The sequence below is a fragment of the Lates calcarifer genome, linkage group LG2 (assembly GCF_001640805.2).
Source record: "Lates calcarifer isolate ASB-BC8 linkage group LG2, TLL_Latcal_v3, whole genome shotgun sequence".
Taxonomy (NCBI): domain Eukaryota; kingdom Metazoa; phylum Chordata; class Actinopteri; family Centropomidae; genus Lates; species Lates calcarifer.
The window spans coordinates 9,642,833-9,658,701 of NC_066834.1; the positions used below are offsets into that span (position 1 = coordinate 9,642,833).

Genomic DNA, 15,869 nt, shown 5'->3' on the forward strand with positions numbered 1-15,869 from the left:
CATGGTATATTTATCCACTGTACGATTTTTCTGCTATCAAATATGTTGTACATCACAAAACAAACCAGTAAATATTATCTAATTAGTTAAATGTACCAAGATGCTTCTAAATATCTGTACCTATGACTACTTTTATTCACATAGAGCAGATATGCATATCAGTCTACAACTGTAAACATTTTCTATCTAATTTGACTTTTCTGACTGAGCAGCCGTGATACAAACACCCCGCAGGGTGTCTGAATGTGCTTCAGTATTGGCACAATAATAAAGTCAGTGTTCTGGGGCATTCTCTTTCTTTGAATTAAAAAAAACCCTCTGTTTTTGAGGAGGTAATTACATTTAGATTATGAAATTTCTGTCTTTATCTTATTGGCAGTGGCTGTCTGGTGTGAGTGTATCTATGTGCACACACATACAATGAGGATGTCTCTCCAGTCCCTACTCATTCATGGATCAATATCCTCTGAGGCCATACCACACACTCACTGTGATTACATGTAGGGTACAGTATGAACTCTGTGTGAGAGTGAAGAACCAGATTAAGGTAACTGAAGTTTGCCTCTCAGTTATTATAATAAGCAAATTGTACTTAAAGCATCAAAGGTGAAAGTGCATGTTCTGCAGGAAACTGTATATTAGAGATATAAAAAGTGTATAGAGTATAAAAGACTACTGGTGCATAATATTGAACACTAGTCCCTAGTTCAAAGTTTGTTGTAGTAGTGGTGGTTTATTGGAAATGTAGAATACAGCTTACTGACCCAGAGTGAAGGGCAGGGGGGACAGTTACATAATGGGTAAGGTATGGTGATATGATAGGATGCAGTCACAGAAGAAATGGGTATTTGTGTTCACAGGCCCTTGAACACACTTGTCAACTTCTACTATAAAGACATATTGTATATTTATACAACCGCCTTTTACGATATCTACCACTACATACAATATTAAGTACTTCTAAGTGATAATACAGAACTTTTACTCAAGACATTGACTTTTACTTGTAAAGGATATTTTTACATTAATGTATCTGCCTTCGCCTCTTTACCCCATGTTGTACAACATCACGAAGAAAACATGGGTATATGACGCTGTTACTTGGAGGAACTTCACAGGAAGTTATATAACACACCTTTTCAAAATGGCGGCCATTTAAATGTGCTCCACTGTTGTCCGTGAGGGCGGCAGTTGTAGTGGCAATTAAGGTGTCAATTTTCTTCACCCTCCTGGTAAGTTAGTGAAATTATAAATAAATTATAAACAAATATAGGCCAATAAAGCTCAACGATAACCTGTTAATAGTTTTGTATTGTCGTTACAGGAGTTATTTATCGGGGGAATAAACCTGCTTACAGCTAACTCCCTGGTTTTCTGCCACCTGCTAGACGACTTCAGACACCGATTCAACCCTGCAGCTTTCCTGTTCTTTCTGGCACAAGCGTGGAGCTACTGAATGTACACATAAAGGATTAAGTCACTGCTGAGTTGTCGACCTTCGTCTCCCCAAGGTAAGTGAATCTGCTGCTGTAACTGCATGTCGTGTTTAAGCTAGGCGTTAGCTTTGTTTGTGCGGTTGGTAGCTAACGCCTAGCTGTTTTATAGCACTAGCATTAGCATCTTTTTGTTGCTTATTTCAGCTTCCCCTGTGCAGTATTTCGGGGTATCTGCAGGTCTTCAAAAGTCTTAAAAAGCAACCACTCCATGGTTAATCAAGTCATCAATTTTATGCTGCTTCTCTGGGCCCAGGCATCGAGGGATTATTGGCCCATAGATCCTTATATCCCTGACACAAAGAGAGAAAATGTCTGTTAATGATTGTTTTACATCCTTTTGTAGTCATTTTGAATCTTCGTGTGGTAGTTTTACATCTCTGTGGTCATTTGGTGTCTCTTTGTGGTCGTGTAGCATCTCTACAGAGTAGTTTTCGCACTTCTGCGGTCATTTGGTGTTTCTGTTGTGTCGTTTTTGCAGCTCTTTGTGGTTGCTTTCTACCCTGTTGTGGTCATTTTGTATCTCTTTACTGTAATTTATGGTTATTTGTGTTTGTGGTCATTTTGCTTCTCTTTGTGGTCATTTTGCATCTTCTCGTGATTATTTTGGAGCCTCTGACCTCTCAGGCCCATGGTCTAGATCTCTTCAGTAATAATCCATACATGGATCCAGGTGATCACATTAATGTTAAATACTACTGAAAGTACTGACCAAAATGTGACACAAATTTCACAAAGTACATGTAGTTATTCAAAATTTGAATATCTTATTTTTTCCATAATTGGCCGGCAGTTGTAAAAAAAGTAAGGTTTTTGTAGTATTAAAAACAAAAAGTCAGTCTGGAGAGCACTGCAGATGCCTTGCTTATATTTCCTAGGTTTAAGTAGTAAATAGTAGATGCCTCTTATAAATGGCATCAACCTTAAAAATCAACGTAGAAAGTAGAATAACAATTAAGTGGATGTACATTTGTTATTTCTAATCACTGGCACCACAAAATATTGCTAGAAAAACTGAGTCACTTTGTTGCTGTTTGTTGTTTTGTGATGTAAACTAGGTTGCTTTTAAACTCCAATTTGCATCATGTGCATCCACAAAATCAAAACATCAACACAAATCAGATTAAATGACTCATCCAGGTCTGCTAATCAGGTTATACTTACTCCAACTTTATTGATGATGACGGTTTCAACATAACTTGGTTAACATAGCGGCTGCATTAATTTGACCCTTGCTTTAATCTGATGTAAGTGCAAAAATGTAACTGAAAATCTCTGCAGTATATCGCCTCACCTTGTTGTACCTCCCTAAGGCTTTTCTCCTTCCTCAGATTCAGCTAGGTTGCAATATGACGATGCATAATATTTCTGCTGTTTTTGCTTTTTTGTTGTTTTATATTTTTGCTTCCCTGCACGAGAAGCCAGGAGCTGTTGATGGGCTGTGCCTCCAATCTCTGTGTATGTGTCACTGATGGGAAAAGGGATTGAGGCTGGAGGTTCGGGTGCAGAGGGTGTGTGTGTTGAAGATTGAGGTAGTGGTGGGAGTTTTTGCAAGTTGCTGGGGCGTAAAAAGTCCACTACTATTTGTCACCGTCGACTCTGTGCCTGGCTGTCAGTGCGCCCGCCTGCATGCTGCAGCAAAGGCCTCTGGGAGCCCTGCATCTCACCGCTTGCATCTGCCAGGCAGGAACCTGAACGCCTGTTGCTCCCTCAGCATGACAGTGTGTGTGTATGTGTGTGACACGGAGGGTACAAAAGAGGAAGTTTGGCCATAACTGTTTACCTGTGCCTACCCTGGAGACTCTTGATGGACTGTTAAAATCTGCAAGGTGTGACTCATGGGGGGTAGCAGAGCTAGTACGATCACTAGGGAGCTGATCTGTGAGCTATTCTTGGTTGACCACCATTAGCTGTGCAAGCTATTAGGATTGCAACTAAGAATTATTGTCATTATGAGCTAATCTGTTGATTTTTTTTTTCTGTCATCCATTAGTTGTTATATATAAAGTGTCAGAAAATGGTGAAAATGCCTTGCTATAATTTCCCACAGCCCAAAGTGATGTCTTAAAATGTTTTAATTTGTCCAACCAATGGCCCAAAACCCAAAGATATTATGTCTACTACTATAGAAGAACCAAGGAAACTAAGGAAAGGCAAATACATTTGATGAGCTGCAACCACAGAATTTGGGTTGTTTCTTTAAAAAATGAGACAAAATGAAAATCAATTGTCAATAGTTACTGATGAATTTCCTGCTGATTGATTAATGGATTAAGTGACTAACCATTATATTACAGACCACAATGATTGTGGGTTTATCAATTTTTTTTGAGTTTTTATTTGGAAAAACAAAATTGAATGGACATGTCACTGGGAATTGATTAATCCAATTAAATTATTATTATATATATTATAATATAATTATAATTATAATTATATATAAAACAATTGTTCAGACATTATGGTTAGAGGTGGCGCTATGTGACCCCCATATTAAAGAATGTGAATGGAAATTCACTCTTAATTGTTATCCAGAAATTGAAATCCTTAAACCTGCAGTAACCTTTTTTTTTTGGCCACTCGGTGGCAGCAGAAGCAATTAGTGAATCTAACTCTGACATATCTTTACGTTTTTAGGTGATATGGTGAATTTGTTGGAAAACAGTTGCTTATTTATGCATCCAGCAGTTATGAAACAACATTAGCATTCATGTGGAGTCCACCTGATGAATGAAAGTCCAATATTCACTTGCTCACTATGTGGTCTCCACTAACTCCTGAAGGAAATACCTAGATCTTTAGCTACTAAATTCTCCACAATGTTCACCAGCTGGTTCCTAACTGTGTCTGCTTGCTGATTGGTGCTGTAGCCTACAGTGGATTTTTAGAGCTTTTTCAAAAAAGATCTTAAGATTGTAATGAGACAAAACAGCAGATTTACAGGCTGGTCGTTTCTTAATGGCGGCCAAGTCCGTTCTGAAGCTAACAACAGTAAACTGCTGGTGCTCAAATTCTTCTGTACAGTACAATAGATGTGAAAGAGTAAAGAAACAACAGCTTCACTATGTTTTACAAATTTTTCATTGACATTTGTGCCATGGGCCTCTTCACTGTTTACCTCCATCTAGCAAGACTACAGAAAACTAGCCCACTAATGCCTTTGGTTATCTCTGTTGGTCTCTTGACCCTCATGCTACAGGCCGAGCAGTCTGTTGAGAGTTTCCAATGTCAACACACTGAAGTACATGAAGCGCTGCACAGACGCTCACACACTTGGCAGTGAAAATATGAATGCAAAAGAAGGATCAGAGTTTGTGTGAAAAGGTTTGTGGATTTACTTAATGTAAAACTGCAGCAGGCAGCAATGGAGACAGGCAGCAACATCTCCTGTCCACACACACACACAAACACTACACACACACATACACACACACGTACACAGACACTGGTCCTCCTCTAGGCCAGTGCTTCCTTTCCACATGATTCATCTCTCTTGACACACAGGTCATCAGCTCAACATGGTAATGAATGAATGAATTCCCCAGCATGTCGAAGTAAACGGCGATCACAAGATGGACCCAGGATGTCTTAGTCAAGCTGTCTCTTGCATTAAGGTTATATAACTGAGGGAGTGGAAAAGGACATGTATGTGTGTGTATTTGTGTCGTGTGTGTGTGTGTGTGGGTGCGAGCTCGGTTCCTTTTATTCACAATTGCATTCTGACTTTGCTCTTTTGAGGATTATGGAGGTGGCAGATAGCTTCAAAGAGTATCGTTTCCAAAGGTCATTATGAGTTATCCTCGCTCTCATTTTTTATTTGTATTTTTTTTGATCTAGCAGAAAATAAAAGACCTTTTTTGAATCACTGAATCTTTATCAAACCCACAGATTCTACTGTGGCTCTATTGTAGTTCTACTGAATGCTTTGTTATTGTTTTTCAGCCACCTAAACCACCCACAACAAACTGTTACCAACATGAAGAGATTAAGAAAAGCCAAGATGAATTAAAGTACCGTCACTTGTTGAGGTCATTTAAACCTTTGCTTGATCAGTTCTGCCTTCCCATCAGGGCTGCACCTCATACCACAGCTGCAACTAACTTATTTTCATTATCAGTTAATCTGCTGAGTATTTAAAAAAACCCAAGGATTTTCAAAAAAACAGAGAAAAACAGAAAAAATAGCAATTTTTGGGACATTTTTGATTGAAAAATGACAAACTATTTATTAATTATCATAATAGTTGCCTATTATTTTTATGACAATTGAATGGTTTTACATTTTTGATTTTATAAAATAATAATACAAAAATTGTGATGGGATTGGATTAGCTTTTATTGTCTCCCTGAGGAGAAATTTGTCTCAGGCATCCAAGCCAAAGAAACACAGCCTCTCCACATATATACTGTCAACTATGGTTCTAACTAACTAACGTTCAGTATTCAACAGCACACAGATATTGCACATTCCCTCCTGTAAAAACACTCACAGATATTATTATATCTGTGTTACACATTCATAAATCAGATGAAATTGTAGAGGAATGTTTGGCTTTTTTATTTGATGAATGACTTATATGATTAATTGATTATTGTAAGTGTTGAGGATTAATTTTATGTCTATGTATTTTATGTTTTCTGTCATTATTTTCACTGTCATTATTTTTCAAGTAGTATTTTTTAAATGTAAAGTTCAATAATACATATTTTTTCTAGTCTTTTATGTTTTTTGTAGCAAAAAACACCTGGCACATACCAGGCTAATTTAAATACCCATACTGTATTGTAGATTTAATTCAGTGGATATATTGGATGGCTTCTTTGGATTTTGGTCGTGATCCACAGCTATGGCGCCCGCCATTTTGGCAACTTGATTGCAGATCCTGTGGGTATTTTTGCAGGGACAAAAAATCAATTTAACTTAAAATGTAATTGAAAGGACTTAACATCTTTCTGTGTAACAGCAAACTGGAGAATTGTTCCGCACTAGCGAAGTCCTTGCCACTTTTTAGGTCAGCTTGGGGTTCCCCAATGTGTCAGACTGTGTTCACGTCCCATTAATTTGCTGTTAAAGTGCCTAAAACCTACAACAGTAGCTCCTGTATCCTGTTTATCTTGACTTTAATGGAGTAATAGTGATTCTTGGTGGTTATGTGATTGGAAGCTCTTGTGCCATGTGACTGTGTGTGACGCCAAGTCAGTGTGTGTGTGCAGGCAGGCAGGGAGGATCCTTGCCTCGCAGTGCACATGTGTCGTTTGTTTGCTCCCCCTGTCGCTTTACTAGCTGGGGGGGTTGAGGCTGCCAGCTCTGACTGCATGCACCACAGAGGAGAGAGAAATGTGTGTGTGTGTGTGTGTGTGTGTGTGTGTGAGTGAGTGAGAGTAAAAACCCATAACAAGGGTTTGTGTAAGTCTGTGTGTGAGAGAGAGAAAGAGAGAGTGAGTGTTTATATTTGGATTTAGTGGTAGACTAGTGTTTGGAAGCTCTGTGGAAACATGATCACAGTTTCCTCAAATTCAATTTTATTTCATTCCCAGACTCCAAAACTGTGTTCTGGCTTTGAACTACAGGCTCCGTCCAAACCACAGCAGCTGTATTAAGGTCAACACTTGTTTTTCAGACACACTTGCTGGACAGTCTGAAAGAAGGTGGGGCTGTTACCTGATTTTTTTGTTTTTGAAATCTCTCTTTAAAGCTATCAGTCTGTCAGTTGTGCTTGCTTTCTGCAGTGATCACACAAATTACTTCCTCCAAAATTACAGTTATCTAATGTTTATGTCTAATTCTGAACTACACCACTTGCCTCTGAGTTGGCAGTGATGGAGGTGGTGTCCTTTTAAACCAGAGACAAGAGGAGTGTTCTGATTGAATATGTCACTCCACATTTTTAAATAAAACTCCTGTAATTATTAAACACACAGAGCTGCGGGGAGCTGCGGCTACCTCTGAATGGTGTTTCAGATTATTTTTTTGAATTTGCCTTCATTTGCTCAATCAATGCAGAAATTATCAGGGATTGAAGTGAGAGAGACAGAGAGAGGTAAGGCACACAACAGAGGTCGTGGATATTGGAGTTAAAGCAGCGTTATACCCTTTTCTCGTTCAGCCACTGGAGCCACTTTATGTTGCTGCAGTTGTTGTTAATATTACCCTTTTAATAAAATTATTTTTATTATATTCAGTAGAGTTCAAAATAAATGATCCCAAACAATTTGTAATCAAAAACGAAAAATGAATTAGTATCTATAAGTCGTTATACTATAATAAACTATTGCTATAAGTTCTTGTTTTACAGAAATTTCTCTCAAGTACAACACATTGCACTTAACTGAACATTGAACACAATTTGATTATTTTATCATTTTGCATACATCTGCCATATTAAATATTCTGGTCCACTTTATTACTATTGTCATTTATAATTAATTTATTTCCTTTATTGGATAGCAGCAGAATGATGACTTGAAGCAAACAGGCTGTGAATAACTCCACTGGTCCATTTTACATTTTGGATGTTTGTCCGTCCATCTGTCCGTTCATCCACACATCTGTCTCAATTTTGTGATTGCAGTATCTCAGAAACACCTCTGGGAAGTTCTTTCAATTTTGGCTCATAATTGAAGAATTCATACTCAAATTCTGACAAATGTGTAGTAGGATAAAATGATGACGCAAGGACATTTCATATTGCAAAAAGTCAATGGTCAATTTCACTGTGACACAATAATGCTGCAAAAAAAAAAGAAAAAGAAAGTGTTTTCTGATGAGAGAGATTTGGTTATGACCTGCATCAAAGGTCTCAGGCCTGATTCAAAGCTGGGACTTTGTAGTTATTAAATACATACTTAAATTACAAGGCCACCAGGACATCCACTGATCCTCACTTAAATTCCTTCCCCACTATTACTACCAGCCTCTTATTCCACCTTCAAATGTAGCAGCCATAAAAAAACATAGCTTCTTCAACATGTTGCCTGATATTGTTCTGAAATATAATTTTCTAACTTAATATATATTCATGTGCAATTTGTTGTTAGATGTTTTTTTTTTTTTTTTTTTTTGAGTCCAGCTTCCTCCCCCATGTTGAGCGAGAAAATTACTTTCTAGGAGTGCACATTGCACCGAATCATTCAGTCAACAGTAAAGTGGACTCACACGAAGACATGCAGTGTATGTATGTACACAGCGCCTCAGGGAGTCTTGCAATGGCATGTTTGTCATACATACACATTCGACATCCATGGCCGGCTCATTATGATAATTCATTGGCCCTGAAATGAGAATGTGCTGCTCAGATCCTGAGGCTGAGGCTTAGCGTGCCTTTCTCAACAGCTGAGAGCAAGTTTTTCCGATTATCTGTAAAACATTATATGAAGAAAGACCAATGGGTCAAGTGCTATGATATTTTTGGGTCAAGTTAATCTGGAAGTTGATCTGTTTTTGAATCAACTTAAAATCCACTTCATAGTTCTTGTTCTTGGGTTTCATGTGAGTTAGATTTAAAACTGGAAAGGTCAGTTGATTGGAGTTTAACAGAAGGTCAACACGACATTAAATTAAAAGGAATAATGTAGTCATATGATATTTGCTTTTATGATTCTGTACGGGGCAGGAAAAGAGAAAGTCATGGACATTTTTCACTTTAAAATTAAAAGAAGCTGCCAGTTGAGCTACACTTTGACATTTAGGGGTGAATTAAATTTCACTTTTTATTTCCACAGCAGCATTCAGACTCACTGAGGAAAACCGTGATCAGCCAAAAACACACACACATTTGCATAAACACATTCACAGAGAGACAAACCGATCATCCTGTAGCCAAATGGACACAAACAATCGCACGTCCTTAACTCAACAACTAAGCAGGAGCCTCCCTAATAGAGCGGTCGGCTATTAAACGACTGTAATTTGGAACAAGTGGATGGGAGCCGCCGACTAATGATATCTATTTAATTTCCTCTAAGCCTGGGTGCTTGGATGTAGGTCACAGGGTGATTCATCGCAGAATCATCCTTGCAAACACAAAAAAATGACAACATGGAGATGTTAAGTGTGTGGGAGCTGCATAAGCCAGCGCGATGCCTCCTTCCATCTCTGTCTCTCTCTCAGTATCTCCCTCTGTCTCTCTTGGTCATTTTCATTCTGTTTGCAGCTCAACGCCCTCACCATTTGTCCACACGACTCTGCGCAGTCATCCTATCTGCCTTGACAAGGAGGGTCTTGCCAGACGCTCATTTAGAAATGGGTTAGGGCTGCATCAGTGACTCAATTGAGATGCATCTGAGGATGTTAGTCTTGCTCTGGGGCCACTGCAGTTGTCGGTGATGTGGCTCTAGCTTCGATCAGAATGGAGCCTGTTTTCTATTCGTTCAGACGTGCTCATTAATGTCAACATGACGTGACAGCGAGGACAATTTGCAGTACTATTTTCTACACACTTTGTTCCCTGTTGTGCTGCACTGTCAAAGAAGTATTTGTATTCAAAGTAGTTGTGACAGCTGAACTTTTCCTAACAGTAACATTTGTTGAGTGTTTTACGCACATAGGTGGTGTATTGTGGCACAAGCTTTGACAAATGTTGATATCTGGAAGGCTTTAGGTCAGCGTCTCAAAAACTGTGTGACGTAAAATTTTTGTAGGCTGCTCGCTCTGAACTGTAAAACTGTGAAAGTTCTTTTTATCTGTTATTACATGATACAGTACGTACGTATCCAGCCACAGTCCTTGTCGACTGGACCGATTTACTCCCAGGGCAGTTTTATCAGGTTGATTGCCAAGCACTGATGTAACTAGGAGCTGACCTCACTCACTTCCAGTGGCATGGAGGGAAGCCTACATATAAAGCCACTGAGCTGGATGGGAGCTGACATCATTGTATGAACCTGACAAAGTCTAACTCTGTTCATTTTCAATGTTCTGTCAGTTCTTACCACAAAAAGGGATGATATGTAGTTGACTTTTGGAGCATCTGTTCAACTTATAAGAACCTCTGAGAAAGCTTCACAAAAGCAAATGAAAGAAATTTAAGCACCAGTTTATTGTTTCATTTACTACTGTTGAGTAAAAAGTTAAACATGAGCCGTTTTCACTCAGTAGTGAAGCTGTGGAACCACTGTCTTCCTTAGATGATTGAAAATTAAATCCCTTAATATTTTTCTTTACTAACCTCTGCCATCTATGATCATTTATTGTTAGTTTTGCGACAATAGTTAACATTTAGACATGAAACAGTGACAAATCATCATAGGGATCACTACTGATTTATTTTGTTTAGTATTGCTGTAAACACTGTATATATGGTCAAATAAATGCACTGATATGGCACTGATAAAGGGAAAGAAAGAGTTAAAAGTGTCAACATTATGGATTAGACAACAAAACTGAAATGGTGGCATCACAGGGTACATAATTAAACTTTCTACATGTTAAAACTTCATTTTGATGAGAATCCTAAACATAGTCAGAGCCTGAGTAATCAGGTAATCCAATGGTTTACCAGGAGAGAAAAAACATTTTAGCGCCTCATTGTGCGCATCACCTGCCTGTAAACAGCAGTGTTTTCATCTCAGGTGGTGGTCAAAGTGAGAGCAGTGGCCCACACACTGATGTATGCCACATTGTTTCACCACTAGGCTTCATGGATGAACAATCCACATGAAGCCTGGTGGCAAAATATATCATGATATTCATTGTTTTCTTATATTGCTCTGTAAGTGCAGTAAGATATTTGTGCTTTAAGACAAGACACAGAATTATTTGCTGCCCTGGGAGCTTAGATCACAACAGAAACCATGAGCTCTAGATCTGTTTGGAATCTCTTGTCTGATACTGACTGTTTTATCTCTTGTCACTGTCAAAAAAAGCATAAATGCAAAGAAAAAAACATATCTTTGAAAGAGATGCCAGTGGGCCCCTGGTTGGCGTGGAGCTCCTCAGGGAGAAATGCCTTTTAAATCTTCTTAAGAGACTAATTTCTGGTGACCTTTCTTTGTCATATTTTACTCACTGAATGACAAACAAGTACAACAGTGTGTTAAAGTGACACATTTAAAAACATTACTTAACCTTGGTAGCAATGCGGAACAAATGGATTCACCACTAGAAAACATCAAAAATGAACAAACAAAACAAATGAACAAATGCAAAATCTCAATCTTTACCCAGTGAGGTTATTGATAAAACATGTGCAATCAAATTGGCCCACAGGATGAGAATACTGTCACATTTGCTTATCCATCAAATGCTCAGATGCATGGATGTTGTTAACTTCCTCATTATTAATAAACAATAGCATTTGATGATAGAGGTATTGATCTCCTCTCTGCTGTTAAATGGAAAACCTTGATGACATAATGTTAGCGTATAAATATTTCTGTGTATTGGAGTGGGGTATTTTGTTCACAAAATGAGATTTCTACTTAGGTTACAGAAATATACAGTTTTAATGTTTCCTCTGTGGAATACCACTGTTAAAAATTACTTGTTTCATGTTTTTTTCTCATGTTTTTACAACAAGCAGGATTTTAACACACTGTAAACTAGCATTCCCGCCACTCCCAAAGATTAATCTATAGTTGAATGACTAGTGACAGGTATTAAACGGAATGCCACATGATGATATATGAATTAAATGCAGTGTGAGCTTAAACATCTTTAAACAGAAATTACTGTACTTGTTTATCAAGTTAGATTTTAAGGACCATACAGTGGCTTTGTATATTTTAATCAAGTTACATCACATAATTGTAATCTTCATTACAGTTTTCCCACCACAGTGTGTCAAATGTTTTTATGTGGTTTTCCTTTAAGGCTTTTACTATTTAACTTTACTATTTATTATTTTACACAACAGGAAAATGAAGTTTCAGAGTAGCTTGGCATCCTTCTTTGAAACACTGATATTAAGATGAAAAGCATTTCAACTATTATATGTGGGTGAATGAAAACAGTAGATCAGGCCTGAGTTGTCACAAGTGGGAGTTTTTCCATCATGAGGAGGAGGTAGACATTTTTTTGGCCATGTCAGACACTCTAGATTAAAAACATTCCACCTTCGTGTTTTACCTGGATCACATTTAAGCAGTGTTTAGTTTAATCAAATCTCCACATTTTTGTGCAGCATAAGTCAGTTTTAAGACAATCTGTGGGTTTTGAGATAGTGTCAGAGAACACTGCTTGGTGATTGATGAAACTTCTCACTGCTGGACATCTGCCTCCTGTCACTGCAGCGTCCCCTCTACCCAGTCTATTTTTGTGAGGTTAGAACATCATGTCATACTCAATATTATGGCTACATTACAACCTGATTGACCATTTTTATCCCGCTGTGATCAAATTAATCTGGATGGGTCTGAAACAATGAATGATGATATAACAATCTGGGCACTGGCCACTTGTCGTTCCAAAAATCAATTGGTATTTGGCCAGAACAAACGCCTGCACTGAGAATCCAGTGTGGTGTGATGAGACACTTCTGAGTTAACAGGCTACTGAGGCAGCTCAGCAGGGGAGATTATTTTAACTAATTTATATAAATATGTTTTCCAATTTTACTTGCAGTTCAGTTTGGAGTTAGTTATGTTTTAGTGGAGGTTTTATTTAGTTCAAGCTCTGATTTATATTTTTGTTAGCCATTAACACTGTTGGGTTTTACTTTCATTTCATTCACCATTTCAGTACATCATTTAAAGGACCTGAAAATCTAAAGAAAGAAGAAGAAAGAAGGTTCTTCACTTTGAGAGGTTATAGTATTTATTGAGGAGGTTCCCAGGATTGTTTAGGAGGTTTTCTTGGCCAATTGGAAGGTTCTAGAGAGCCTTTAGGAGTTTCTAGAGGCTATGGAGGAGGTTGTAGTGTGTTTTGGAGGTTGTAGTAATCCTTTAAGAGGTCCTAGTAGTCATGTGGGAGGTTTCTGGTGAGCCTTTAGGGGATTTTAGGGGTTCTCTAAGTGGTTAAACCAAAGTCATTCAAGGCAAGTCTCACCACTCAGCAGTCATCTTCATATTCTTCAATGCCCCTGGGCAGTTATTTTGGGCTAACAAGACCAGTCTCCTATCTAAATGAATGGGGAGAGCCATGACTTTGCCTTCAATGGTCACTGGGAAATAAAAATTAAATCTGATAAAAACAGCTTAAAAAGTTTTCTGACTCTGCCCCAATGGCTCAATCCAGAGTGCTGTGATGTAACGCTGTCAGATGCTGAAGTTTTTACTTTGATATCCTGCTTTTCCATGCTTACTCTGCACCCACTGCCACCATCAGTTGAAACTGTTTGCATATGTTAGTGCAACAGTATGATTGGCTTGATATGTTTCGTGTCATCACAAACACATTTTGGTTTCTTTTCCCCCATCTGTATGTGTTTACATTACATTACATTTACAACAATACAGGCCTTTTAAAGATGGTATTGATGTCATTATTAAAAAAAAATCTGACTTAGCAATGTTATTTCTATATTTTATGTAACACCTCTGTCTGAGAGCAGCGTAGTCAGAAAAATATCTGGGATTTCATACTAAGAATATGTGGAGAAAATGAGCAGAAACCAATGTAGTACTAAGGTATTTAAAACATTATCAATTCTGTTTAAAACACTCTCCTCCTCGTGTTTTCTGGTGTGGTCCAATACTTGAAGAAGAATCTTTTCAATTCAAATTTACTGATTCAGCAATGTTTATTTTCTGAATTTAATGCTGTTTCACACCCACCGCTAAAATTCTGGCTTATTCAAGCTTTACACAGCACATCAGTGCAACTCATATATGCATATAGGCAGCTAGGCCTAAAAATAAATCTGAGTATGAAACCCTTCAGTCAGGCTTCGCAGAAACAAGTCATTGTCTACAGAGGTAACGTCATGTTAGTTTTACCCGGGGCTACCTGCCGCCTCAGTTGATAAGCACTGACTTGTGCTGAGTTATACACATGTTTACAATTATGATTCTGGATCAACGTTTTATTTATGCGCAGTGACTCACAGTGTTTGAGGGGGGAATTGAGCATTTTTTGCAGCACTTTACCAAAGCATCTTAGGCATTCTGATTGTTCTGACAGTTCTGACTTATTTACAGGTCACAGAAAATAAAATGTGTGAATTAATATGTGTTATTTAAGCATGAGCACAGTTTTTACAGTTGCTTTTCCCACAACACATTAATAGAGGCATTGGGTGTGTAGTGTGTGTGGCTGTTTTTGTACTTCTGTATTCATACAGAAGAACCAAATTGCTTCACAAAAACAGAAAAAAAGAGGTTTAGCATTTTAATTAATCAGTCTTGTTTGTAAAGCATTATATTTTCTCTATTAAGTATTTACTTTCTTTTTATACTTTCTCTATTATTTTGTTCGTTTGTATGTACATTCATTTTTTCTGTCTGTTTTTGTATTAAAATTTTATTTCAGTAATTCTACATAAAAATAATATATTGAACTCCTAATCTAACTTTTTGTCACAAAGGCATGTAATCTAGCTGTTATCACACAGATCCAACCATATGCTCAATCATAGCCACTCCTCACTTTCTCACCCCTCCTCTCCTTCCCCATGTCTTGCCCATGCAATAGCACTGAGGCTGCCAGATAAACTGGATGAATTAAAGAAGTGTTGCTCAGTGTCAGTCAGGTGTTAGACTGTTGAAGTCAGCGGAGTGACATCATCCTGCGCTGAAGTGCATGAGTCAGAGGGCCCAAACCATGAACGCCGAATTTCAGCCACCGACAGCCATTCAGCCAGACAGCTGGAGGTGGCTGTGTGACTGCATTGTGGGGAATTGTCCATCCTCAGTGCACGACACTTGGGTGGACTCTGACAGATAAATGACCAGACGTGATTAATGGCTTGTCATGTTGATTCTGGGGCATGTGGGGCACCGCTGGCGCCTCCAGGACGACAACTTGCGCAGTGGAAGATCTTGGGGACACGTACAGTACTTGGATGTGACACGAGTCTGCTCCAGAGAATAATTTCACATGATCAGTTTGAATACAAAAAACCCAATTGTTGTCATATTGAACCACACATACAAGCAACTTTTGACCTATATAGCAACTGCGAATCCAGACCTGAACTCATTCTTAACTTTCCTTCCTAATGTTCCTTTGGTTCAATATATTTATCAAGATGTTCACACTTTTTGTTTGCTTGTTGTTTACTTCATTAATCCAGACTTCATTTAACAATTAGCTATACTTGAGGCTTTAACATCAACATCATTTCCCATTCATTGCAGTTAATGGACCGTGTGCATATTAGCTGTCAGCTCTCTGGCTAGTTATTCCATTTTTCTTAACTTGCCAGTGTAAATGTTAAAAATTGTTGGCTACATTTCTAAAAGTGCAGCCAGATGAAACAAGACCACACTCAGGTGCTTAAAC

At 38.1% G+C, this 15,869-nt stretch overlaps 1 protein-coding gene across 1 annotated transcript in view; it reads left to right on the forward strand.

The window, feature by feature from the left end:
* The first annotated feature begins 1,142 nt into the window (after positions 1-1,142).
* Positions 1,143-15,869, forward strand: part of fshb (follicle stimulating hormone subunit beta) — a 96,247-nt gene continuing 81,520 nt past the window's right edge. Inside the window, exons 1-2 of the mRNA XM_018683405.2 lie at positions 1,143-1,232; positions 1,325-1,511. The gene's annotated coding sequence lies outside the window, so the exon portion shown is untranslated. The remainder of the gene's footprint in view (positions 1,233-1,324; positions 1,512-15,869) is intronic.